The 24,963-nt window shown below is 44.2% G+C and overlaps 1 pseudogene; it reads left to right on the top strand.

Annotated features, from left to right (window-relative positions):
- LOC116599327 overlaps positions 1–24,963 on the top strand; it is a 111,839-nt pseudogene that overhangs the window by 53,324 nt on the left and 33,552 nt on the right.

Below are 24,963 nucleotides of genomic sequence, written 5' to 3'. Positions count from 1 at the left end.
TGTAGCTGGAGCCATTATTATTTGCAGTTTATAGATGAAGAAATAGGTTCAGAGAGGTTAAACAAATGACCCAGATGGTTACAGGGGAAACTGTGCCTTGACTGTGGAGCCTTTAAATCTAGAGTCTTGTTCTGATCCATTAGGCTATGTGTCCTTAAAGTCAGGGTTTATTTCTTACATATTCTTAAATACCTCCTGGCTAGCATGTAGCCTGAAAATAGAGTAGACCCTCAATAACTATTTACTAAATTAAACTTCTCAAATTTTTGTGCACTGATTTAACTATTCATAATCTATTCTTAAGGCTGAACATGGAATGTTAACATTGTAGGACCAGAAAGTACCGTGGTGATTTTCTAACTCAATCAGCTCACATAATAAGGGAGCAAGTTAAATCTTGGGAGAGGAAGTAACTTACCTAGAATTGCACATCCATGTCCCATCTCATATCATAAAATCTCAAATCTCCTATCAATGGAGTGAATCAGGACCTCGGCTTATCTCGCATACCATTGAATCCAAGAGTCATAAGCTCAAAATGTGAGGCTATCCTCCCTTCTCTGAGCTCTACAGAGTTAGGTGGAAATGAGACATGTGGATAGGATATAGAAGGTTATTTGATAGGTAAGATCTTTGACTATCTTTTTATCATCCAGTCTAATCATTATATTTAATGGCTTGAATAAGAGAAGGAGGACACAAGATTCCGATGTGGGATTTAGTGAGCAATTCATTTGAGAAAAGAACAGCAAGTAAAAGGTTAAGGAAGGTAGTAAATGTTTCAATGTGTTGTGATTGGATGCAATGCTGTCACCTTTGTTCTGCTGTTTTTTAAATGGGAAAACATAATCTCACCTGCCCAAAACAGATACAGAGCAATACTGTCCCCAGGCTAGAGAACTAACAAAGGAGTGGTGTGAGTCATGGTGGAAAGGGTCCAGGGCTGGGATCCAGGACCTCTGAGGGCACTAGCGGGCAGTGAGATTTGGGGGTTCTCCCAGATTCCCCATCAGTAAATGAGGAGGTTAGATTAGATTTGTCTGGCTTTTGTTTGTCACTTACCCCTTCTCAACTAAAGCCCAGCCCAAAGCTGAGGATCCCCTTCTTCTCAGCAAGGGAAGTGTAGAAATAGCTCGAGCCTGCCCTGCACTACCATGAATATTGATTCTTAAGGGTGAGCAGAGTCTCTGGAGCCACATGAACATTGAGTGACAGACTCCTTGCTCAGCCAACACCACGAGGGTCCAGATGACCTTTCTGTCCCATCAGCCTGATCTTCTGGGCCCATCCCCATCAGCCTGTCCTCCTGGCTAGACTCTGCTCTGGCCCTCTGTGCCTTACCCCAACTTTACATTCTTGATGATGACCATTTGTTGATTTCATTCTTCATCTGCGTATCCCATCCTGCCCCTCACGTTGTATCCCTTTGATTTTTTAATACATTTTTTCTTTTGAAATTTTTGTTTTTAATTAACATATCATGAATCTGACCTGAGTATACAGTTCTATGAATTCTGACACAGCCATAAATTCATGTAATCATCATCGAAAGCAAGATCCAGAACGTTTCATCAACTCCAAAACATTCTTTCATGCTATTCCTTTGCCGTCATACCCTTCCCTCACTCCTGGTCCCTGGCAATGCTGAGATGTTGAAAATCTTGTATAAATGTCATCATGCAAATGGAATTTTTGAGAATGGCTTCATTCCCTCAACATAATGCCTTTGGGGGTTCATCCACATTACCGTATGTATCCATAATTTACTTTTTTTTTTTTTTTTTTTAATGCTGAGTGGTTTTCTGTTGTATGGATACACCACATTTGGTTTCTACATTCAGTGGTAGTAGGACATTTGGATCATTCCCAGTTTGGGATGATGACGAGCAGAGCTGCCATAAATATCTCCGTATGAGTGTTTGCATGAGCCTGTTTCCTCTTCTCTAGGGTAGATTCCCCAGGCTGGGGAATGCTGGGTTGACCCCCTTCATATGGATTTGCCTCCCACTCAGGAACCCCGCCTTCGCCCTATTCTGGGACTCCTGGTACTGTGCTCACACTTGCTGAGACGAGCAGGCCAGTGCTCTGCTGGCTCCGTATCTTCCACCCCACCCCAGCTTTCTGGCTGGGAGCTCCCAGCAGGTGATTAGGCCAGAGCCCATTTTCATGAGTCTTAATCTCTCCCGGCTCTTGATTGGCCCAGAACCGGGAATCGGATTCTTGCCCCAGTGCTGCAGTACCCTCTGCTGGCTGATTGGCAAAGCTGGCTTTCAGCCTGCGCAGGAGGAGAAGGGGTAGGTGCAGTGGGAGAAAGACAAGTAAGTCGGGGAAGGAGGTAGCTGTGGCACACTACCATTGTAGTGACAGCCTGACAGGGACACTTCGTGTATTTGATGCTACACATATAGATAAATGCTGTAATATTTTTGTGGAACCCTACAATATTGTGCTTGTCTTCTCAATTGTAGGCAAAGATGGGCTGTCTGGAAAGCTGGACTCAGCCTGGAGCCTGCTACCCAGATTGCTATTTTGTGAAGACTTCCGCATACAAATGACTCAGATGGAAACATTCAGAAATGATCTTGGAGGGCCATCTGGTCCTTGCTGGTTCTAAAAGCTTCATTCAGCCTGGTGGATGGATCCAGTACAAAAGACAGTGAGGGCCCTTCACTGAGGTTTAAATACGTTCCACGGGCTGGGGTGAGAGGCTGACTTTGGAACGAGCGGGTGCAGATGCTCAGGGGCGGACTGACGGCGCCTCCCCCTTCTAGGTCAGTGGAGGGCGGAGGAATGTTCAATCCAGGACCATGCAGTGGCACGGGAGCTTCGACAACAGATGTGCGCATGCGCGCCTGCCCACGGAGTTTTGCGTCATCAGGGAGCATGCGCAGATTTGTTTGGGTGTCTGAAACGGGCGGGGGTGCGGCTGACCCAGCAGGTCAGGCAGGGAGGTCAAGCAGAGCCGTGGGATCATGGTGATGCATCGTATTTCGTTCATGAAGACAGTGCTGCCAGCCTTGCATTTCGGACTGTGGTGCTGACAGGCTTGACGTGGGCGCTCGCTGGCCACTTGCCTTTTCACCTGGGGTATGGTTGCGTGTTCCGTGGCCAAGGGATGGGGAGTGTCTACCAGCAAGAATAGGGATGGAGTCCTGTGCTCTCGGACTCATCAGTGGGCTCTGACCAAGTCCAGAAGAGATTGGGCCTGTAATGAGAGGGAGGCTGAGCACCAGGGCGCGTGGGTTTGAGGACGTCACCTCATTCGGCCAAGAGAGTCAGGAGGCACTCCCTGGTGAATGTTCTGTTCCTCTGGGCTCCAGCTTTCTCTGCTGAGAGGGGCGGGAGGGGAGGCGGTGCGCGTCCTTTAGTTGAGGCACAGAACCACAAGACATCCTACGTTCTGACAACGTGGTTCGGGCTTTCATGCTTTCTCACTCCCTAGGATGGGACATTGCCGAGTGGAGGGGCTGCACCACATCTCCAGGCACTCCCAGTCTTAGCACAACACTGAGCCCACAGACACACGGCAAGGGAGCTCATTAAATGCTAAGGAGACAGGCATGGTGTTTGAAGGGCACCCATAAGCTGAGTGAGGTATGTAAGTGTCGGGACCGTGGGGAAATTATTCTCCCTTTACCTGGGGTAATCGGTCTTTCTTGTCTTCCCTCTCAGTAAAGATGCTGCTGTTTCACCTTCCGTTGTTCCTGTCTGTCCAAGACGGTGATGCTCCAGGAGATCTGCCCTGTGGAAGGGGAACCAAGATCGAGATTATTGGTCAGATGAAGTCAACCGGTAAGTCCTTCCTTAAGAGTTTAATGTTTTGTTTCAAAAATGTATCAAATCACTGCAGAGGGCTCCTCCATACCCATTGGCCCTGCTTGAAGATATGAGGCAAAACCTCTTAACAGTCACAAGCCAAGGTTAACAAGTTAGAAATTTTTAGGTTGTTCTGATATGTCTATCAAGATGGTGCCTCAAGCAATGTCTAACTGGATGGAGAAATTTAACATTGTTGGCTTTATGAACATGTGGTGAGGCTTATGGTCTTGTGAGAAAGACTTAGTCGGGGTCTAGAGTTCACCATCTTCATCAAGGCTTTCCCTCTTCTCCTCTCAGGATGTTTTCACACAGAATCTTAGCATTTCTTTGTTGTTTTATAGGGGCTTCACGGTCCTTTGCAGTGTTTTCTAGGGTACTAGAGATTTCCATTCGCTCCTGCTAAGTTTACTGATGGTGATGACGGTGCCTGTATTTCTTGTCTTATTTTTTTTTAAATTTTTCAGCAAATATATACAACATAAAAATTACTATCTTCATCATTTTTAACAAAGTTATTATAATATTATTGACTGTGTTTCCTATGCTGTGGTTTTGATCCCTGTGACTTATAATTGGAAGTTCATACCTCTTCCTCTCCTTCCCTAATATCAGCCCCCACCTCCCAATTTTCCTCCCCTTTGAAAACTGCCAGTTTGTTTTCAGTGCTTATGAATCTGTTTCTGTCTTTTTTGGCTGTTCATTTGTTTTGTTTTTTAGTTTCCAGGTATAAGTGATAATCATACACTATTTGTCTTCACAGTTTGTTGTGTTGTGACTGGCTTCTGTCCCTTAGCATAATGTCCACTAGTCCATCCATAGTGTAGCATGTATGAGGATTTTCTTCTTTTGTAAGGCCGAGTAGTATTCCAGGGGTACGTATAGACCACATTTTACTTATCCATTCATCTGTCAGTGGGCACTTGGGTCATTTCCACTTTTTGGATCCCATGAGTAAGTCTGTTATGAACACAGATGTACAAATATCTCTTCAAGACCCTGTTTTCAGTTCTCTTGGATACGTACCCACAACTGCGATTGCGGAATCATACGATAGCTCTGTTTCTAAGTATGGAAGGCACCACCACACTATTTTCCACACTGGCAATCCCATTTTACATCCCACCAACAGGGCACATGGCTTCTGAGTTCTCCATACCTTCTTCAATGCCTATTTTCTGCTTTGGGTAGCAACTATCTTAAGGAGGGGGAGGTAGTGTTTCATTGTAGTGTAAATTTTGCATTTCCCTGAGGAGTGGTGATATTTTCACATCCTCACTGGCCATTTGTATGCCTTCTTTGCCAAAATTCAAGTTCTTTGCCCATTTTTGAATCAAGTTACTTGTTTTTTTTTTTTTTTGAGTTGTAGGAGTTTTTCATCGATTTGAGATCCCTCATCAGATAGATGATTTGCAGATAATTTCTTCCTTTCAGCGGGTTGCCTTTTTGCTGATCATGTCATTTAATGCTCAGAGGTTTTAAATTTTGATGTAGTCCAATTTATCTTTTTTTTCCTTTTTCCTTTTTTTACTTGGCTTTTGTTGCTACGTCCAAGAAATCATTGCCAAATCCACGTCATGAAAGTTTTCCCTATATTTTCTCTGAAGTGTTTTACAGCTTTAGACCCTACATTTAGGTCTTTGATTTATCTTATGTAGTACCTGTTTTTACCTTTTCTCAGATAGTTTCTTGAGCACAGAGGCTGTGGCTGTCCATTTGCATATTCTTGGCCTTAGGATATACCTGGAACAGAGTAGTTGATCAGTAAATTATAGCTGAAAGAAACAACTTTTTCAGACATGAAGAGACAAAAGCAAAGAATGTATTTATAGTGATTTGACTTCTCCATAATAATTATAGCACACTGCCTTCGGGACCCACAAAGAAGTCTCTGAATTTAAAAAGTAGTACGTCTTGCAAGGGCTTTTTGGCATTTTATTTATTTATTTTTTTCCTTGAGGATATTTAATGGAATATTTGACTATTTTACAGGTTGTGTTCTTATTACACTTGACCTTGAATGCCTTTCTCAGGAGCTCTGTGCACAGTTAGCTCTAGACTGATGAAACTGTGCAAAAAGATTGTTTCTCCCATCCACATGGTCCCCAAACCTTGGGTCAGTCAGTGGAGGGTGCGGGCACCAAGTCGACACACTGACTACGTTAGCTTCATGACCTGGGACAAGTTTTCCACATCTCTGAGCCTCCTTCAGTTCCTTCATTTATAAAACAAGAGAACGCATGTGAGAGTCCTAGTTCTAAAATTATCCGTTTAGGTACGGGTGATAGGGTATTTCAAACAGAAACAGAAATTTAACTACCTTTGGGAAGAAAGCAAGACAAGATGGACTGCAGTCTGGGTTGCAGAGAACCTTCCTGCCCCAGTGATGATATGAGAGTCAGGTGGAGAGGAGGCAGCCCACGGTACGAAGGGACGTTCCCGCTGGCCTGGCATGCTCTGGCAGGGAAGGTGGTGAATTGAAGAAAAAAGTCCCGTTATTGTTGTCATTGTGTCAAGGACATCTCCCCATTTCAGACATTCCAGAGCCAGTGGTCTTGTACTTGAGTGTGTGTGTGGTACAGCCAGTTTAAAAGATGAGAGGGCTCTTGGTTACACTGTTAGTTAAAGTTGTGAAGCCCACCCGCACCGTCTCCCCCCCCCCCCCCCCCAAATCCCATACATGCCATGGGTTTCCTGGTGAGTTTCAAGCATGTTTGAGAGACAAGTACAGCTCTAGCCTCCCTGGTTTGTACTAGCATCGGATGCTGATGTCTCCCCTCTGCCACACCCATGTTTGGACCTTTCTGAGACTGGGCACTGGGTCATCTTTATGGTGCCCATCAAACAGCAAAAGGCCTAGCAAGGGCATCGGGGAAATCTGGATTCTGCTCTCTACTCTTTCCATCTAGGTGAGGTTTGGGTAAGTGAATGACCCTCCCTAGGAATGGGTTTCGACAAGTGTAAAATAGTAGGGATTTTATCCACTGTTTTATGTAGTGAATTGGGTTATTGAAAGAGGGAAGAGTGGAAGGGACTAAGTTTATTGAGCACCTTTTATAAGTAAGGTACTCTGTCAGCAGCTTGTACAATATTCTGTTTAATGCTCTCCTTGGGATGGGAAAATCAATGCTCAGAGAGGTTAGGTAACTTGTTCAGAGTCACACAGCTTGTACACAGCAGAATCAGGATTCTAATGCATATCTGCTGACTCTAAAGCCAGTGTTCTTTCCCCCACATCATTGGACCTTGGCATGGAATTAAATGGATGTATTCCACACTGATGGGAACCCCTCTTTCCTTCCTTCCACTGCTTATGTTGCTAATTTGCTTTCCTTAGGGCTCCTGAGAATGAGGGTCTCAATCTTTGAGCCTTTTGGCTTTTACCTTTGCTGAAGAGCAGATACCAGCTACTTTCCCCAGAAGCCATAGTTTCTTGAGAAAAAAGAAACTTACGGTCAAATTGTCAAATGTGGGGCTGGGGGTGGGTTGAGGTGGGGTGGATGCGGCGTAAAGACTGCCCCAAAGGCAAAGATGCGAGTATAAGTGAGGCTTCGTTTGTCTGTGATTCTGACTTGTGGTCATTTCTTTTGCTCCCTTTTCCTTTTTCTAAACATATTGTTCAGAAACCCATTCTCACTGGGGGCTCTGGTGAGTGTCATGGTGTCCAGATTCCTGCTCTGGGGCCCGGGACTCACAAAGGCCAAGTTGACGTCCATTCTGCATCTGGCTTATTTGATGCCAGAGGAGGGCTGAGGTCTCCTGAGAGAGCCAGGAGAGATTTGCCTCCTGCAGAGGTTTGGATAAGCCCCGGCTAATCTCCATGGCTTCTTAAGGGCACACCTGCTTGTCTGCCAGCCAGCAGCCTCCTCGCTCATTTCCCGTGGGACGACTGGGGTCAGAGGGCCTCCAGAAAGCCTTTCATCCCCCACCACCCCGCCAGGCCCCCCTCAGCAGCACCTGGGTCCACACATAAGACTTTCTTTGAGGGGAGGTCTAGACGTTGTCCCTCCCAGAATGGGGGCCGGTGCCCTTTTCCTTCTTTTTGAGGCAGCTTGCTTGTTCCTTCCTTCTAAATAAGCATTTAATTCAAGCTTTATCATGCATGGCTCAAACTTTATCCCACTGGGGCTAAGCTGATCTGAATTAGTTTCTGGGCAGCTGAGCTATAAACACATAGTAGGTGCTCAGTAAAGAAAGATGATGTCTGATGATGATCTGTTTGGGACTCCATAAAAGATCCACTCTTGCTTTCCATCAGTCTTATTGCTGGGATGGGATATTTACACCAATAATACAACATGTCAGAGGATTCAAGTCATTTCTGGTTAGCCGTGGGAGTTAGGGATTCTCTCCTCCCTTCTTTCCCAAATCACATTGTACTTCTTAATTATCCTTTAGGTGTAGCTAGTAGTGAAGTTGATTTGTATTCTACGAGCATTGTGCTTAAGATGGGTAGTCAGGGACTATTGTTTGACATCAGAAGCTCCCAGTTGTTGTCTTCTTTCTTTTTTTCTTCCCTCCCTTTCTTCCTCTGCCCTTCCTCCATCTTTCTTCACTTCTCTGTCTCTGTCTCTCTCTCTCTCTTTATTTTTTATATGTCAGATGGAAGCATGATCATTTTTTAAGACAGTACTATGAATGGCGATCTGTAAGGGTATGGCTGAAAAGAATCTAATTTAAAGAAACTATGATCCTCTCTTCCTTTGAACCCACCAATTGTTCTGTAGGTTTGTAATTCCACTTGTTCCTAATTCCACTAATATTTGTTAAGCCGTTATTCTAAGTCCCTGGGCTGAGTAAGAGGGAATGAATCCAGCCCCACGGAAACCAGTTTACCTAGGAAGATAGGCCACTGGAATTATGGGAGAGAGCCATGTGTGGGTTGGTGGCGTGTCTGAGTGTTGAAGAAGGGAGCGGGATAAATAAGTCTCAGTTCCTCTGATCGTCGGCGCGATATCACCAGCTTCCCCGTTCTTCAGTTATTTTCCCCCAAACCAGGCTAGGTACGCAGTATCATCCCCGTATAATAGACGAGGAAATAGAAGCTCCAAGAACTGAGTCTTTTGCCAAGTTGGTTGCAGTGCGAAGACAATAGCCCGGGCGATACAACTAGGATTTGGAAATCAGCACTGGATCTGAACAACTCTCAGGTTCTAGCCTATTCCATCGACACAGAAAAGGAGCTGTCACGGAGGTAGAGAATTCTGTGTAGGGAGCCACTTGAAACAGTTAATACTGTAAAGTGATTAAAAAATTTTTGTGTGTGGTTTATTTTCTTAAAGGGGAACACATGCAAAGATAATTTACCAGCTAACTGCTCATCTTCCCTTGCCGTTCGGATTATATACGTAACAGGGTGTTGGGGGGACTTGAAATGATGGGGTTTAATTATTTTAGTGGGACAGGCAACCCCTTCCTCTGCCTGCGGCATCCCTGTTAGGATGCTTTCTGCTTGCTGAAATGCTTTGGCATTGTCTCTTGCCTGATATGTACACAAATGGATATTCCACACCTCCCTTTTCCCCAGTGGAGCACACAAACAGCAAGCAGACAGACACTATCTGAGAGTCGGCAACTCAGGCCCCATAATATTGTGGCAGAAAGTAGAAAATAAAGCAGCCAGTGCTGGGTGCAGGATAATAGCATAATAGGATAAGTGTGAGAGAGTCAGGAGGCGGTAATGGCCCTGGAGATGTAGAAATTCTGGGAAAGTAGGGCGGTATGAAAACGGAGACGCCATCTGTGGGATTCAGGCAGTTGTGAGAGACTCTGAATGGCACAATATGGAGATCTGTTACACAACACACCAAATAGTAGTAAAGGAATCATCTGGCCCTACAATTGTCAGACATCCTTTGTTTGAAATGCCACCTTCCTGGCCACCAACACCAGGGTACCCAAGGATAAATGGCAAGAGTATGAATTGCCTCTTCCTGGAGCCAATTTAAGTTGCAGACGGTGAGAATCCCGTCTTCCTTAGATGGACTCTGCACTCAACCAGCAGGGGGTGCTACTTGTACCCTCACCCAATCTCCTTCAAGGACATTAAAGAGGTAGTCAGAAAGGACTGAGAAAGAAACTCCGCTTTCCTGAATGAGTGTCTGTTGTGCCGAGTGTGATGATCAGCTTTTTGTGTAGGTCATCTCATTTGTTCCTCATCTTGCCTCTTTGAGGTGGTGGCATCATTCTGATTTTAAAGATGAAGACACTGAGCCTCAGAGAAGGAAAATGACTTCCTCCATTTCCCCCGGTTGGGGAGCCAGGATTCTCCTTTGGGTCTGGATGACTCCCGAGCTCCTGCCCTTTTCCCTCCACCCTATGTTTCCAGAGGTGGACCCATCCACGAGCACATTACGTCAGCTCATCTGAGATCCTTTCCCAAATAGACCTTATCCACAAAAGTTTATTTTGACATGAAATGCTTCTCTTTAAGGTTCTGGAAATCTGGAATCAACCAACCGACCAACTCATCAACTAATCAACTTTCAAGTAATCAGAATGATTTTTCTTTATGTCGGTTTTAGGGGAGACAGACGAGGAGAGGTAAACCACTTAGTTAAGGAGTTTTGACAAAGCATTACCTTCTGGAGTTTACATTGATTTTGGTACAATTTCTCAGCTTAATACTCTATACCTTCTACTCCATGCAACTATGACTGCTCAAGGTTATAATGATAACACAGAGGTGTGGCAAGGATCTTAATCATTAAAGAGGCCAAGAAGAATATAGAAGAAAGACTACCGATTACGAATGTCATGAGAATATAGGCGTGCGTCCCTGTGCAACCACCTTGGGCCTGGCCCTGGGCAAACTGATCACTGTAACTTCAGTTCCATCAGCTAGAAGGTAGGTGTGTGGTACCTCAAAAGATGGTTGTGAGAAATCAGTAAGCTAGGGTGTGGACAAATCACCTAGTACAGGGAGCTAAGCGTTGGCCCTGCTGAGTCAATCCTAGTTTCCTTCCTAAGGCAGAAGAGTAATTTTTAACCACAGGTAAGCAAAATGGATATCAGTCATTTTGAAGTTCTTCCATTTTTACCATTAGCACTGCATCTGTGAAATGGGTCAAGAGGGTTGGGGAGCCACAGAGAATTTGTGTCCCCAGAAGGACCCTGACAGCATGCTCCCAATGTAGAATTTAAGTCCTGGCCATGGACTCTGCCTTTTACATTATTTTTGCTTCTGTTGGTGTAGGTTCTCAAAACAATGTGTCATATATTGAACAACAACAATAATAAAAAAAACTATGGAGGTGTGAGTAACCCACAGTGGAATTTGCTAGTTTGTCCTCTTGATTCAAGAACTCAACTCTCCCCTAGCACACTTCCCCAAGAGGAGTAAATGGCAGGATACAACGCTGCAATGCCCATGCCCTCTGCCTTTCCCTGTGATCCACTGCATGATGCCTCCAGCCTCTACCCAGACAGCTGGATGGCCTTTAGAAATACATGTCCTTGTTTCTGTGCATCAAGATGGGTCAAGTGCACACCAGCGACCCCGACGTGATGAAGACCGCTAGAAAGAGAAAGGCCTAGAGAAACATATTTAGTTGCAGTTAGAAGTGAGCCCTGTACAGAGCTGTGTGGCATGGAGTTAAGACCACTGTCTGACTCTGTAGCGAGTCAGCTTCGGTGTGAGTCCTGGAGTTTCCATGGACAATCCTGGGATGTTTGGAATGTGGCTTCACAGCTCCATGTTTTAGTTTCCTTAGTAGTAAATGGACCTGGCTTGTGTAGTAAGTTCTCAGTAGGTTTAAGTCATTGAATACAATTTGCTTTCTGCTTATTCTGCTGCTTATAACTTCATTTAGCTACCTCCCAACCTCTTCTGAGACTGAAGTGTGCTTTATTCTCATCATTCTCAAAATAGTTCATGCTCTCAGTGTTTTCTCCTTGAATCGGCCAGATGGACGCTAAACTATTTGGGGTTTCTCAGTGGCAGACAACACAAGAGCTGGAAGACCACCCCTGGCTCCTGCTGTTTCTCTCTCCCCCTCTTACCCCTCCCGCGGAGAGAGGGGGTATCACGAGGGCAATGCCAGTATGGCAGCTGTAGGGCTTCCGTCCGCAGACCTGAGCATGGAGAGCATTTTATTTGAACTTGCAATGATTTGTGTCTCACTGCAGACGTTACTCTTTAGCATTATTGATCTCCTCTGTCTACTGAGCCCCGTCAGACGTCTTTGACCCTGGTTTGTACCAGGAGCAGTCAAGGGGCCGCCTGAGACTGTCTGGCATTGTGATTCAGTTCGATTCCTCTTCATGTTTGCCTGTGCCGTGTTCTGCCTTGAAATGGTTCTGCCTTGCACCACTGCAGGTGGGGTCCAGAGTCCGCCTCCGTTCTGTCCCGCTTCTCACTACAATAAAGGCTTCTTATCCATTGGAATCTCTTCCCTGCATGGCTCCTGCTGTCCCAGGGAGGGAAGGACTCTCGAAGCTTGCATCTCTTCTCCAAGAAGTTGGCCAGTATAGTTTCAGAATGAAACTAGGAGGGGCTGGAGAAGACACTCGTGAATCCGCACATAGAATTCGAAACAGTAGGGTGAGAGAAGGGGAAGAAAAGGGGAGTCTAGACTAAAAGTCGGGGTGCCATCCTTTTTCTTTGTTTCTTCTTAGAGTTGAAAGTTTTCCTGAATTACTTGCTAGGGTGTTAAGGAGAAATGATGTCAGGGGAGTTTTTTCTTTACCTTTACTACTCAAAGAACGGCCAGCGATATCAGTCCCCCCAAAGCGTTCTTGCCCATCAAACATCTCTACTCCAACTTGCCACATTTCATGAGGCCAAACCTATTTCTTTTCTCTTTTAATTTGAATCCAAGCCACCTGCCCTTTGTGCTATCTCACGATTATTGCTTCCAGACACTTAGAAGCCCTAAGGTCACTCAGAGAGAAGAGTAATATCCCTGGGGGAGGTAGACTAGCCCTGCTTGAAACATTAATTTTCATAAGAGAGTGATGATAACTTGAATAAGGAGCAAGTATATAGCAGAGAATTAGGCTCCTGGTCCACAGAGAAGGGATCAATAAAGGCTATGTGTGCATGGTGAAGTAAATCAAAGAGTTGGGGTAATTACTTAAGAAATTTGCTCCAAAACCTCTGCTCAATTTGGAGGGGCTTAATTTGATTGCTTACTTTAAATGTATTGTCCATTCAATTCATCAACTCAGTCAGAGTCTACTTGCGTCAGCCCAATGTGTGCGTGTGTGTGTGTGTGTGTGTGTGTGTGTGTGTGTATTTTCAGAAGGGTGGGGATAGAGTGCTGATCTTCTACCAATCATCTCATCTTTATTCCAAAATCCATTTCATTGCAGAACTGGCAATATTATCAAAATTGTGAACAAATCAGTGTGTTACACTATGGTTCCTAGAAGGTGAAAGACAGATAGTTGGCTACCACACCATAACCCTTAGTAGAGTTTTCCCCGTATGATATCATCATGTTATGTTTCTGCTGGCATGGCTAGCACCAAGCAGCCCAGTACATCACGTGCCCTCTGTTGCTTTAACTTGTTGCCATGGCAACCTCAACATTCTCCCACACTAACAAAATTTAAATATGTATCTATGAATTTGAAGAAACATAAAACCATCCTAGCATCAGTCTGTTTCATATAGCACTCTGAGATGATTTCCATAATAACAATTACTGGGTATAATTTCATGAGATGTAATCCATAGTTAATCTTTTCCTTGAAAAGCACAAAATAATCAGGCTCTTTCATAGGCAAATGGGTGAATACTCCATTTAGTTATTTGCCATCCCTTGAATGGATGTATATGCCACTGGTTTAGGCTTGTGTATTAGTTAGTGCAAGCTCTGGTAACAAATAGACCCTAAAACGTATACACATTAAAAAAAAAGAAGAAGAAATATATTTCTCCCTCTTGCACTAGTCCAATACATGGTTTCTTCCATACAGTAGCTTTCTTCCATGCAATGATTCCCTCATCAAGCCAGCAACATCTTGTCTCATCAAGGTTTGCACATAGCTGGTGGTAGGCAGAAGAGAGTGTGGATGTATGGTATGTTAAAAAAAACCTCAAGGTGAAGTACATCACTTCTGCTCATATTCCACTGACTAAACCTGGTCCAGTGGCCACACCCAGATAGAAGTGAAGCTGGAAAAAGTAGTTCCTGGCTTGGCAGGAACTTCTCAGCAGCAACTCTGTTTTAGAGAGGAAGAATCGTGAGTGTCAGTAGATAGCTAGCTAGCTCTGCCACTGTGTAGGTTAATAGAAGAGGAGGACATGCTTCAGACACATGAGGGTTTCAGAGTTTCGGGAGAGAAAGTCACGTAACTAGTAAGTGCAGTGGTGAAGGGGTGAGCCGAGTGACTTGGGAGTGACTATTTCTGCTTGGCACGATTGGGAAGGTTGGTGGCATTGCCTTTATGGTAGCTGTACCTTGAACTGATAAGAGGAGAACCATCTTCTAGTAATTTTCAAATAACAGACTTGATTAAGAGCATGTGTGTTGGAGTGGGAGGCTGGAGGAGATGGGAATGAAGGGGAATAATTAGATAATGTCATTGTCCCAGCTGGTTCTTAAGCGATAAGCCTGTATTTGTCCCTCATCCTCCACTTGCCTTATCACGAGTGGGTGACCTTGATGAGACATTTTCAGCACAGTCTCTTTGGTTCCTTTTAATCTCCTGTCAGTTGCTATCACTGTCAGCATGACCCAGCTCCTGTGAAAAATTCAGCATTCATTTCAGCCTTCCCAGGAATGCTAAATTATGACAAAATGTCAGGATGGGAGAAAACCATAAACACTGTGGACACCTTATTTAAGGGGGTGATTGAAGGACACTTAGGTGTCTTCCTTCAACTTTTCAAGGACTAGGAAGACCTGTGTTTTGACCTTCTGGATCTTTCTATAGTCTGAGTTGCTGTAATGTTGCTTGAGCACTGTCTTTCTCTATGCTGATCTCTAGCTGATCGCTGTTATATTCTAGCGAGGTGAATTGCAATGAACATTCTCTTGCCTGGAGGAGGAATGACCTCCAGTTTTCTGGTTTACCAAAAGGCACAAGACTCCAGACATAGCTTTCACTGGTGAGTGGGGGTGATCGGTGGTTGTAATGTTCTTTGGGGACTGTTCATGAAATAGATACTGAAATGAAATGATCTCCATGAAAATGTTCTGAAAAGTTACAGGGACTTCAAGGTACAGAGTAATTGTTACCCATATTTCAAATGGAGAATTTCCCTATTGATGTTTATGTAAAGCACTTCAACCAATCTCTCTTACCTTAGGAAAAGCAGAAGTTGGGTTTGGATGAAACATTTTTAGTGATTCTATGGAATGCTAGTCAACCACAGTGAGCATGGCAACAGATTGACGTGGATTAAAAAAAAAAGACATCATCCTGAGGTATTTGGAGGTTAGTTTAGGAGGCAACCAATAAACACAAAATAACTGATAAAATATGAATGCAAATATAGAAATAGGCATAGATATTGAGGTACGAATTCAGATAAACTGGATCAAAACCCCTTACCTATGAGTTACTATATATTTTTATATATTTTGTCATGTAACAGATTAGTTTTTTTCTTTTTGAAAGATTTTTAAAGAATGGAATTGCATAATTTTATTTGGTTTTTAGCTCATGGCCCTTTGCTGCTTCTTTACTCCAAAATAGTCACTTGACAGCCTGAGCCTTTGTTTGCATAAATCCCTAAGTGGATAGCTGAAATGAAGTCCCACATCGCACATTTTTCTACATCTTAGATACTAAGGGTATGCACTGAGGGTTTGTTCTTTTTATTACGATTTCTTGTGATATACCTCACATTTGATTAATTGCATGGTGGAAGCTTTAATCATGGTATGACCCTTCTGCCCTCCTGCCCCCTTTCCTTTAAGCTCTCAACTTCCTTGAGGTTCTAGACCTCAAAAAAAAAAAAAAAAAGAGACCAAATCTCTCCCCGACTCTTTTAATTTATATCTGTTACACTAATGGCATACTGGTTGAGCAATATAATCTTTTTACTGAGGCTTTATTTTCTGTTTTGATTGTTGATGGGATAGATGACCCCGAATTTCTAAGGTATCATGGGCTCTAAAATTACTTACCTCAACTCTGCCCAGAAAAGGTTGCAAGCCAAGATTCCATTAGTGATAGCTATTTCATTGGATGAACTGGGGCCTGGGGAGTACTTGGGTAAGTACAGGGTACTTGGAGTAGGCTTTCAGGGCTCAGACAGCACAGGTGACCCCTGCAAGGTGTGTGGGTCAGTGAGAGGACAGCTGACATTGTTTCCAGAGCTTCTGCTTGTCCTCAATGGGAGGGCTCCCCGGGAGGGATGGAATGTTCCAGTGATGTCCACCTCATAGAATAATTTTGTAATTTTCCTGTGAGGTCAATGAATTTTACAATTTCACAGTTGCAGGTGATATGAGAAGTCATTTAGCCTGACTTTCCAACAGTTGAAAGGCTTCCCCATATGCTATCCTTGAATAAGGGCCATTCAGCCTCTGTGTGGACCCTGAAGTCATGTCAATAAGAACATGCTGTCATTTTATTTCTCTCCCAACTAATTATAAGTTTCAAGAAGAGCTTTGAGTGGCTAATGTTCAGATCAACTGGCTAATGTGGATACCAACCAGAGTTTTAATTATAGCAGTGGCAGATTTTCTACATTTAGCACTGACGAGGATCTACAGACTGTTAACTGCTTGGATAGTAAGAAAGCAGCCTGCAGTAACGGAAAAGAAAACCTCCTTCACTATTACATATGTGACCAATTCAATCAAGGCCTGTCTCAAGCGGGAAGTGCCCCTATTCTGGAAATGTTTGAATGTGGTTTGATAACCAGTCTGGAAAAGAATTGGGACCACTGACAAGACGCAGATACCTTGTCATCAATTCTTAGTCTTATCCCTGTTTTTTGTGTCCTATTCTTTTCTTCCCTTCTAATGCCCATTCTTCATTTACTCCGATCTGATCTCCTCTATATAATCACCTTTTGATTAACTGTGACAGTTAATAATTCTAGACTATCTTTACCCATTATTATCACACATATTGCGAATATGAAATGTGTGAATCTGGGGCACAAATCCATTATGAATTTACCTTCCACAAAATCAGCTTTGGGGGGAGGGGGTATGTGTGGGTGTGCAAGTGTGTACGAACGTGCGTGCCTTTGTGTAGATATGAATTACATACAGTATTAATCAAATACCCACATTTTAGAATTATCATCTCACTAAACTTTTCCACAGCAATGTTCTTCTACATTTAGGACCAGCCACCTAGAATACATTATGCCTTATATGTTTATGGCCTTAGACATAAGTATAAAATACACCAATCATGAAGTTGTTGTTTTTAAAAGTCCCAGAACATCAACTCAACTTCTTATTCCATGTCACATTGTTTTTTGGAGCTCACCTGGACTGGGCTTTGTCTCATCTTGTGCCAGTCAGCTGGTGGCTGCTTTCAGGGCTCACTCAGGTATCTGTTTATCAAGCTAGCACTTGGAAAATGGCAGTGATAAATTATCATGGACTTCCTGGGAGAGCAAGTGTATTTCCAGGGGTCGAGCATATTGAGCCGCCTGTTGATGCTCTCTAAAGGCAGAAGTCGGGAGTCAGAAGGCAGGACAATGGAAAAGGCTGAAAGTTAAGTAGGGGGCACATTGGGCCTGAGCTGGGAGGTGCTGAGTCACAGGACCTTGCTCCCTTGTGCTTTCTAACAAATAGGATTTCACAGCAGTTCATGAACTTGGTGAACACATAACCTTGGAACCTAGTGGTGCAGGCCCTTTGAGAGGGCTCTGGCTCCTCCATGGCTGCTTGTGTCAGAGTGAAATGTGGTGGAAATCCTAGAAGAAACCTCCTTCATTGTCCCTGAGACAGATTTTTGTCATCTTTCTCCCTCAGAGGCATTTTCTGTAATTATCAGCTTTGCCACTTAAAAAGCCCTTTACTGGCATTCACTAATGAAGCTCGCAGTTCCATGGATTGTGCTCCCCATTTTTCAGAGCTTGGGTTATTAGATGCAGAGAGGTTAGGGTAATTGCCCAAGAGCAGACTGTTTCGATCTGAAATGAACCTAGACATTTAAGATGCTGGTTCTAAAATGTTATTCCCTTTCTGGGTCTGAATTGCAGTTCCTTTATGTATGGCTTATGGAGTAATTTATTTATTCATTCAACACACATTTACTGCATATCATTTTGTACTGGTGTGATGGCAAAGAAATTAGTATATAATGTATGATGTAGTCTCCACCGTCGAGGACTTCACACTGAAAGACGAGAGAGATGGGAGCAAAAATAATTATAACGGGCATGACTGATGTAGTAAGAGAAAAATAAATGAACAAGTGTGGGTGACACAGCCTCAACTCTGCCTTGGCACTTAGGAGGCCAGAGGAGGTGGTTAGAGTCCTGAAGGGTTATTAGGAGTTTGTCAGGCTGCCGGAAAGGGGAAATGGCATCTCTATAATGGGTTGTCCAGCCAATGACCAATGACACCCACGCTTCTCTTCCTAGAACTTCCCTTGCTGAAAAGGTCAGGAGCAGCTGATGTGAGTTGCCTCATTGCCCTCCATATCCAAATGTTTCTGTATCTCCATCTGTCTCCTCTTCCCTCTTGAGTCAGAGGCAGAAGGGCAATTCCTCTTTGCCAAGGCTGGAGCTCCCACTGGAGCCACCCCACACAAGCTGTCCATATTCTTTGCTCAGTCGTAAATTGTCCACACCTGTCTCTTGCATCTTCACTCTGCACGTGTAAGTTCCATTGGGATAACAAGCAAAGGACCCTTGTCCGGGAGGGGAAGGATCCTTTGAACTGAACTTTCTCTCTTGCCTTCCTTTTGTTACTAATCTTTTCAAAAGTTAAGTCTACAGGGGCGCCTGGGTGTCTCAGTGGGCTGGGGCCCCTGCCTTTGGCTCGGATCACGGTCCCGGGGTCCTGGTATTGGGCCCCGCATCAGGCTCTCTGCTCAGCGGGGAGCCTTCCTCCCCCACCTCTGTGCCTGACTCTCTGCCTACTTGTGATTTCTGTCGTGAAATAAATAAATAAATAAAATCTAAAAAAAAAAAAAAAAGTTAAGTCTACAGTGATTAGAGTCAGTTTCTTACCAACCCTTGTCATTTGGCTTTACCCTCCGCCCTCCTTGAGATCTCTCTCCCTTAACTGAATTCCTCACTGTGCTGCATCCTGTTTGTTCTCAAGCCTCCTCTACTTTGCCATCACTGTAATATTTGGCACGACTAGCCAGTATCCCCCTGCTTTCTTTAAAATTCTTTCCTCTGGCTTCCATGACACAGCATGCTACTGCTTCTCTTTCCTGTTCTCTTTCCTTGATTTTCCCATTTGGATTTGATAACTCTCATCAGCTCTTCTTTTGGTACTTTTATGATTTTTACTTCTCCTGAGTCTTATCATATGTTAGCTTGCCTTATAAACATTCTTTTCAAGAACTGTATCTGATTCATTATGACAAGAAGCAGCATTGCTGAGCAGTTGGGAGTGCAGCCTGAGCCAAACAGCCTGGGTTTGAATCCTGGCTTTGCTGTGTGGCCTTGGGTAAATTTCTTAACCTCTCTGTGCTCAAGTTTTCTTACCTATAAACTGGGGATAATGATATTTTTCTTAGAGTGTCATTGTGAGAATCCAGTGAGTCAAAACATATGAAGTGTTTAGAATAGTGACTGGTTCATAGTAAAGAGTCTAAAAGTGTTGTTAATTAACTGTATTTGCCTCTACCGTGGCACTGAGCTCAAGAACAGTATTAATATTGCTTACAAGCATTTATTTAAAAGGTAAACCATTATAAGTAATACATATTTTGTAACTTCATTATTATTATTATTGAGAGCTTATGGTTGGCAGACTTTGACCTAAGCACTTTTCTTGTTTTATCTCAGGTTCTCTCACTACCACTGCAGAAATGATCTCCATTATGATCTCCATTTTGCAGATGAGGTGACCCACTCTCTGAGAGGTTAACTGGCTTGCCCAAGTTCAAACAATGTGTTGTGGAACTGACTTGCGTCCAGAGTGATGGTTCTCTCTCTCTTTTTTTTTTTTTTTTTAAATAGGCTTCATGTCGAGTGTGGAGCCCAATGCGGGGCTTGAACTCATGACCCTAAGGTCAAGACCTGAATTGAAATCAAGAGTCAGAGGCTCAACTGACTGAGCCACTCTGGCACCCCCAGGGTGATGGCTCTTAACTTCTGAGCTCTTTGTAGGTGTTCTGTGGTGCCAGCTGACTAACGTATTCAGGAATGTTCCCCAGTTTCCGGCCAACAGTCCACAGCCATGACAAACTTAGCTTTCTCACTAGGCAGCATGTGAAAAGTTAGCAAGTTTTAGAGTGGTAAAGCCAACGTTGGGGTTGTGTTGCTACCCACTCCCCTAGCTTATCTAATTATTTTTTTTATGCCTCTTTGGAGTCACGATCACATTTTAAGTATCTGTAAGATGGGGCATCCTATCTTTTACTTATTTTACGTGTCCTCTGCAGTGTCTGAGGGAGCTCTGTGTTCACGCAATCCTTACTGATACACACAACAGGCAAGAAGAAAGTTGGACAGAGCCAGATTCAGTGAGCAGGACCTTGGTTACATGACCCCTCACTCTCATCCTTACTGGGCACCTCCCCTGAGAACACATCTAGGACCCCACTCCCTTCCATTACCCTACTTCTCTCTACCTTCACATCAGAACTAGGTACCCCTGGTCTTCACCTTCTCTCCCAGGGTTCTCTGTGCACCACTCCTTCAAATGACAGAGTACAACCCTCTTCATTTTAGACCACTTACTCCTACTCCAGGTCAGGGACCTACTCAATCCTTTTTATATTCTTTGCACCTCACAATGCTTGGCATGTAGAAGATTCTCAATAAATACTAATCCAATAAATGAATGAAGGAGGCTTTTTAATAAGTTTTCTGGCTCTCCCTAAGACTTTGCAGATGGCAGCATTGCTTGGTTCCTTGAGGTCTTCGCACAGGAGAGGGGAAGGATTTAGCTGCTCTGTGCATGTATTTTCTGTGTACGGATGGCGGGGAGTGTGTGGTCAGGCTTTCTCTAGTCACCTGAGTGCGTTGTGTCTGTCAGCTCTGCTTGCCCTCTCTCTCCGGCTAATGCAGAAGCACCCAGCCCCATCTCCACCTCCACCTAGCCGAGGCAGCAAGGATGCCAATTCTCCAGACCTTTGGCCATACCCCTTGGCTGAGTTGTTTTTAGAAACGAACTCCCACTCCCAAGCCTCCTGCTTCCCCCAGTGAGTCCTGCAAGTGTTCTGTATCTCCATGGAACTTTCAAATCAAGAAATATTGTCAATTTTCCTGTGTGCCAGTTCCAGTTATCATAATTATTTTTGACGCATTTGCTTTCATAAAGCCTTTCCCTTACTGAAGCCCTGTCATACACTTTTCTTCATTTGGATGAAGCAACAGAGGGAGTTCAGTAATAATGCTGGCAATGTTAAATGAATGATCAGTAATATTGCTGAGTGTCTGGTACCAGAATCAATAGTTTACATATTATTTCACTTAATTCCTAAGTGGTGGCTAAGAGTTCTCTAGAGTTTGGGCTGATTGGATTTGAATCCTGGCTTCACTCACCAGCTGTATGAATCTGGATAACTTACTTCAGGCCTCTATGCCTGTTTCCTTGTAAGGAAGAGGGGCATTCAGTAAGGAAATGTTCCATAGACCTGTTGGAGGTAGGAGATGTTAATGCTTGTCGAGTACTAAGCACAGTGTTTGGCACATGGCGAGGTTGCAGTAAATGTTATTACCAATCCTCATAGTCAGCCTGATACCAACTGTATTTTACAGATGAGTAGAGTGGTGCTTGAAGACCAGATTCAGGCTCTACGTGGTTGATCACCATGCATCCCACCTCTTGGGTATTGGCAGTCATACATTCTTATTAGATCAGACTTGACGACTTGGGTCACTTGGTCTTAAAAAGTAATGAAAGCTTCCGGCTTGTTATTTGATAATTTTGAATTCTCTTTTCCCAGGTGGTATGTGCCAAGCCCTCTGATCTTTCTCTCTCGTCTCTACCCCCCAACAGACTATAGGAACAAACTTCTAAGTTTGCAAGGGCAGCACAGTCTCCCGATACGGTTGAGCGGTCACATCCCAGCCGCCGACCTTCCCACCAGCTGTCACACCCTCTACCTGCTGCCAAGTGGCCCTGGAAGAATCATGCAAGTGATTTCCTGCCCCGGGAAACATCAAAGCCTTCCCTCTCTCTCTCCCCATTCTTTCTAGTGAATGCGCCACTGGTTGGTATAAATGGAGGCAAGTCCTCAGTAGCCTCAACAACTTGGGGAGAATTCATGGGAGGGGGGCTCAATGGCTAGGGCAGGGAGGTGAAGGCCCATGCAATGTCCGGGGATGTGGCCAGACACTGAGGTCCCCAGAAACACCCGTGAAAAGACTAGCAGGTTGGGTGCATCGTCATATACTCGCCACCCTGCGTGGGTTTCAACGGGAAGCCTGCTGCCTTGAGTTATTATTTCTATATTGTATAATAATCAGGCCACTGTTTTGAGATCATGTCAGAGATAACAAAGCATCAGAAGCCTCTTCTGTTGCTGAAGAACCAATCAACCTAAACTAATACCTTAATGACCACTTTTCCCAACGAGAAAACAAATTCAGGCAAAAAAAAAAAAAAAAAAGCAAGCAGGGCTCTGAGAAGGACCTTGTCTGGTCAATGAAAAGAAGAAAGAGACGTCTGCAGCCATGGCAATGGAGTAGGGATTACTTTGATCTGGAAAATAGGTTGCCTTTTTTTTTTTTTCCTCCAGTGCTTTTTCTCAGGCAGCCAAGAGATGCTATTGAGCTTGATGAGTGAGCCCTTTCAGAATGAAGGGGCACCTCAGAGGAGAATTGAATGACTGCTTTCATGGACAGCTACTTTAATAGTCTCATGTTTGAAAAATATGCAATTAAAGGAAGTACTATTACAAATAGCCCCTATTTGTGGCTCTAAAAATACTATCGATTAACTGAAAAAATGAGAGAGAGGTGTGCAAGATTATTATGTGAAGTGTAAACTGCAGATCGTAGGAGGGAAACACACGCATACACAGACACACGACCTATATACAACCCCCGAGGAGATGTGGGGAGGGGGGTGCACATGTCATGAATGCTAAGCTCTTTATTCCTTTCCATATAAAAAATGACTTGTGGAGAAAAGTCCTGCCCGCCAGAGTTTTTAATCACTTTCTTCATGTCAGTACTGTTCATAAGAACGAGCGTTATTGGTTAAGATTCAATTTCTTCTAAAGTTAATCTGCAGCAGTTGGGGGGCTTCGTGTGTGAGAATGATGCTTTTTGGTGAATGCTCTTTGGGCATTTTAAGTGAAACAATGGAGATCCTGGCAGTTTGATCTTGCATTTTCCACGGATATGACCCCTACCTTGTAGCCCCCTGCCAACTCTCTTTCCATTCCGCCACCTGCCTGCCCGCGACGTCCTCGCTGCTCTCAGATCTTGCCCTGTGTTAATTGGGACATATTCAGCAATGTGTGGCTTTAGTGGAGGATAAAGGAAGACTTTGGCCCTCCCCAAAGAGACGGAAACATCTCTGGCTATTCTTTTAAGAGATTTCCAAAATCTCTGTCCAGGTAACCTGCCTCGTTGGCATGGCAACAGCAGGATGGCTCCGGTCTCTTTCCCTTTTTTCTTTGCCTTCACGGATTTATTTAACACTTTTATAACTGACATATAACTGATAGATAACTGCTTTTTAAAAATATTTCTGCACACCGGTAGAAAAGGAGAAGGCGAAGGTATCTGAAAGCTTTGTTTGTTCCAGATCGTGCACAGATTTGCAGATGCGGATGAGATGAGCCTTTTCAGTGTTTAGGCCGCAGCTTGATCAGCATTTATGAGGAGCTAGGCACTCTGCTATGTCTTTTGTCTATATTTAGTCCTCAAGATCAAGTTTGCATGTAAACGCTGTTACCATGCCCATTTTATAGATGAGAACCTAAATCATTGAAAAGCTGAGTAATTTTCCCAATGTCACATAGCTTATTAGTAGCTAATGAAAAACCGATGCATGGCAAGGAGGACTCTGTGGCCACTGGGGCAGGCAGGCAAGGTGGACATGGTGAGGCACAGTTCCTGGGGCCTGCAGCTCACCAAAAGCTTCTGGGCAGCTCAGACTCCCCTCAGGGATAGGTTGGCCACCCCATGACAGAGTTTTTGTGCCATGCCTGAATTGGAAAACGGCTAATGTCCATCTCAGGGCAACCAGAGCCTCACCTGAAACTGTCAGAGGCCTACAGAGAGCTCCTTCAGCTGCTCTACGTAGGTGGCTTGAGCTCCTCCTGTGTCTTCAGGTGTGCAGGGCCTTCTGCCTGGACCATCCTTCCTCTCCCTCCCCAGGGACTAACCTACCTGCGAGGAAGGCTGGACTCCTGGTTAAAGGTGTGGTCTCTGGGCACCAGCCTGCCTGCATTTCAGTCTTCCTTCTTCCACTGACTAGGAACCCTGGGCTAATGATTCTCCTTCGGCTCCTCTTTTCTTACTGGTAACGTGGAATAAGGTTAGCATTTTTTTCATAGAGTTATTGAGAGGATTATATGAGATTATATGACACATTAAAAGTGCTGGGAGGAGAAGGCACATTTGGTAAGAATTTATTGTAATTATGACACAATCCTTAAAAGTTCAGCCTAAACACCACACTGGCCAAACAATCTTCTTGTAGCCCCACAGGTTGGGGTGGCTGGTGCCACTCGGGGCTTCGCTAGGACCTGTGCTTCTTTGCCTCACACACTTGCTTGTTTGGCCAGGTTCCCAGTCAATGGAAGAGGTTGGTCTTGCTTACCTGGGCCCAGCATGTTGTTTGTGGGTATTTGCCTAGATGGCATCTGGAATAGGAAAGCCAGCCTGGACTTGAGGAGGGCAAATAGAAGGTTTGTTAATGTCTTCAAGTCCTTGTTGAAGAGCTGTTGTGTTAACCTAGTATAGTCTTGAGCATGATGGAGACAGAGAGAGAGAGAGAGAGAGAGAGGAGACACATGCCACACAATCTGTGCCTTCATGGAAAAGCCAAGCTGGAGGACACATCTAAGACGTGATTGACAGATCAGTGCAACCTAAGAGAGTGATCAGTATGAAATGGGATTTTGTGAGAGAGACATGTGCCA

This window comes from Mustela erminea, chromosome 9 (assembly GCF_009829155.1).
Source record: "Mustela erminea isolate mMusErm1 chromosome 9, mMusErm1.Pri, whole genome shotgun sequence".
In the NCBI taxonomy this organism is placed as follows: domain Eukaryota; kingdom Metazoa; phylum Chordata; class Mammalia; order Carnivora; family Mustelidae; genus Mustela; species Mustela erminea.
The sequence above is the reverse complement of the archived record's forward strand: the minus strand, read 5'-3'. Positions and strand labels throughout refer to the sequence as shown.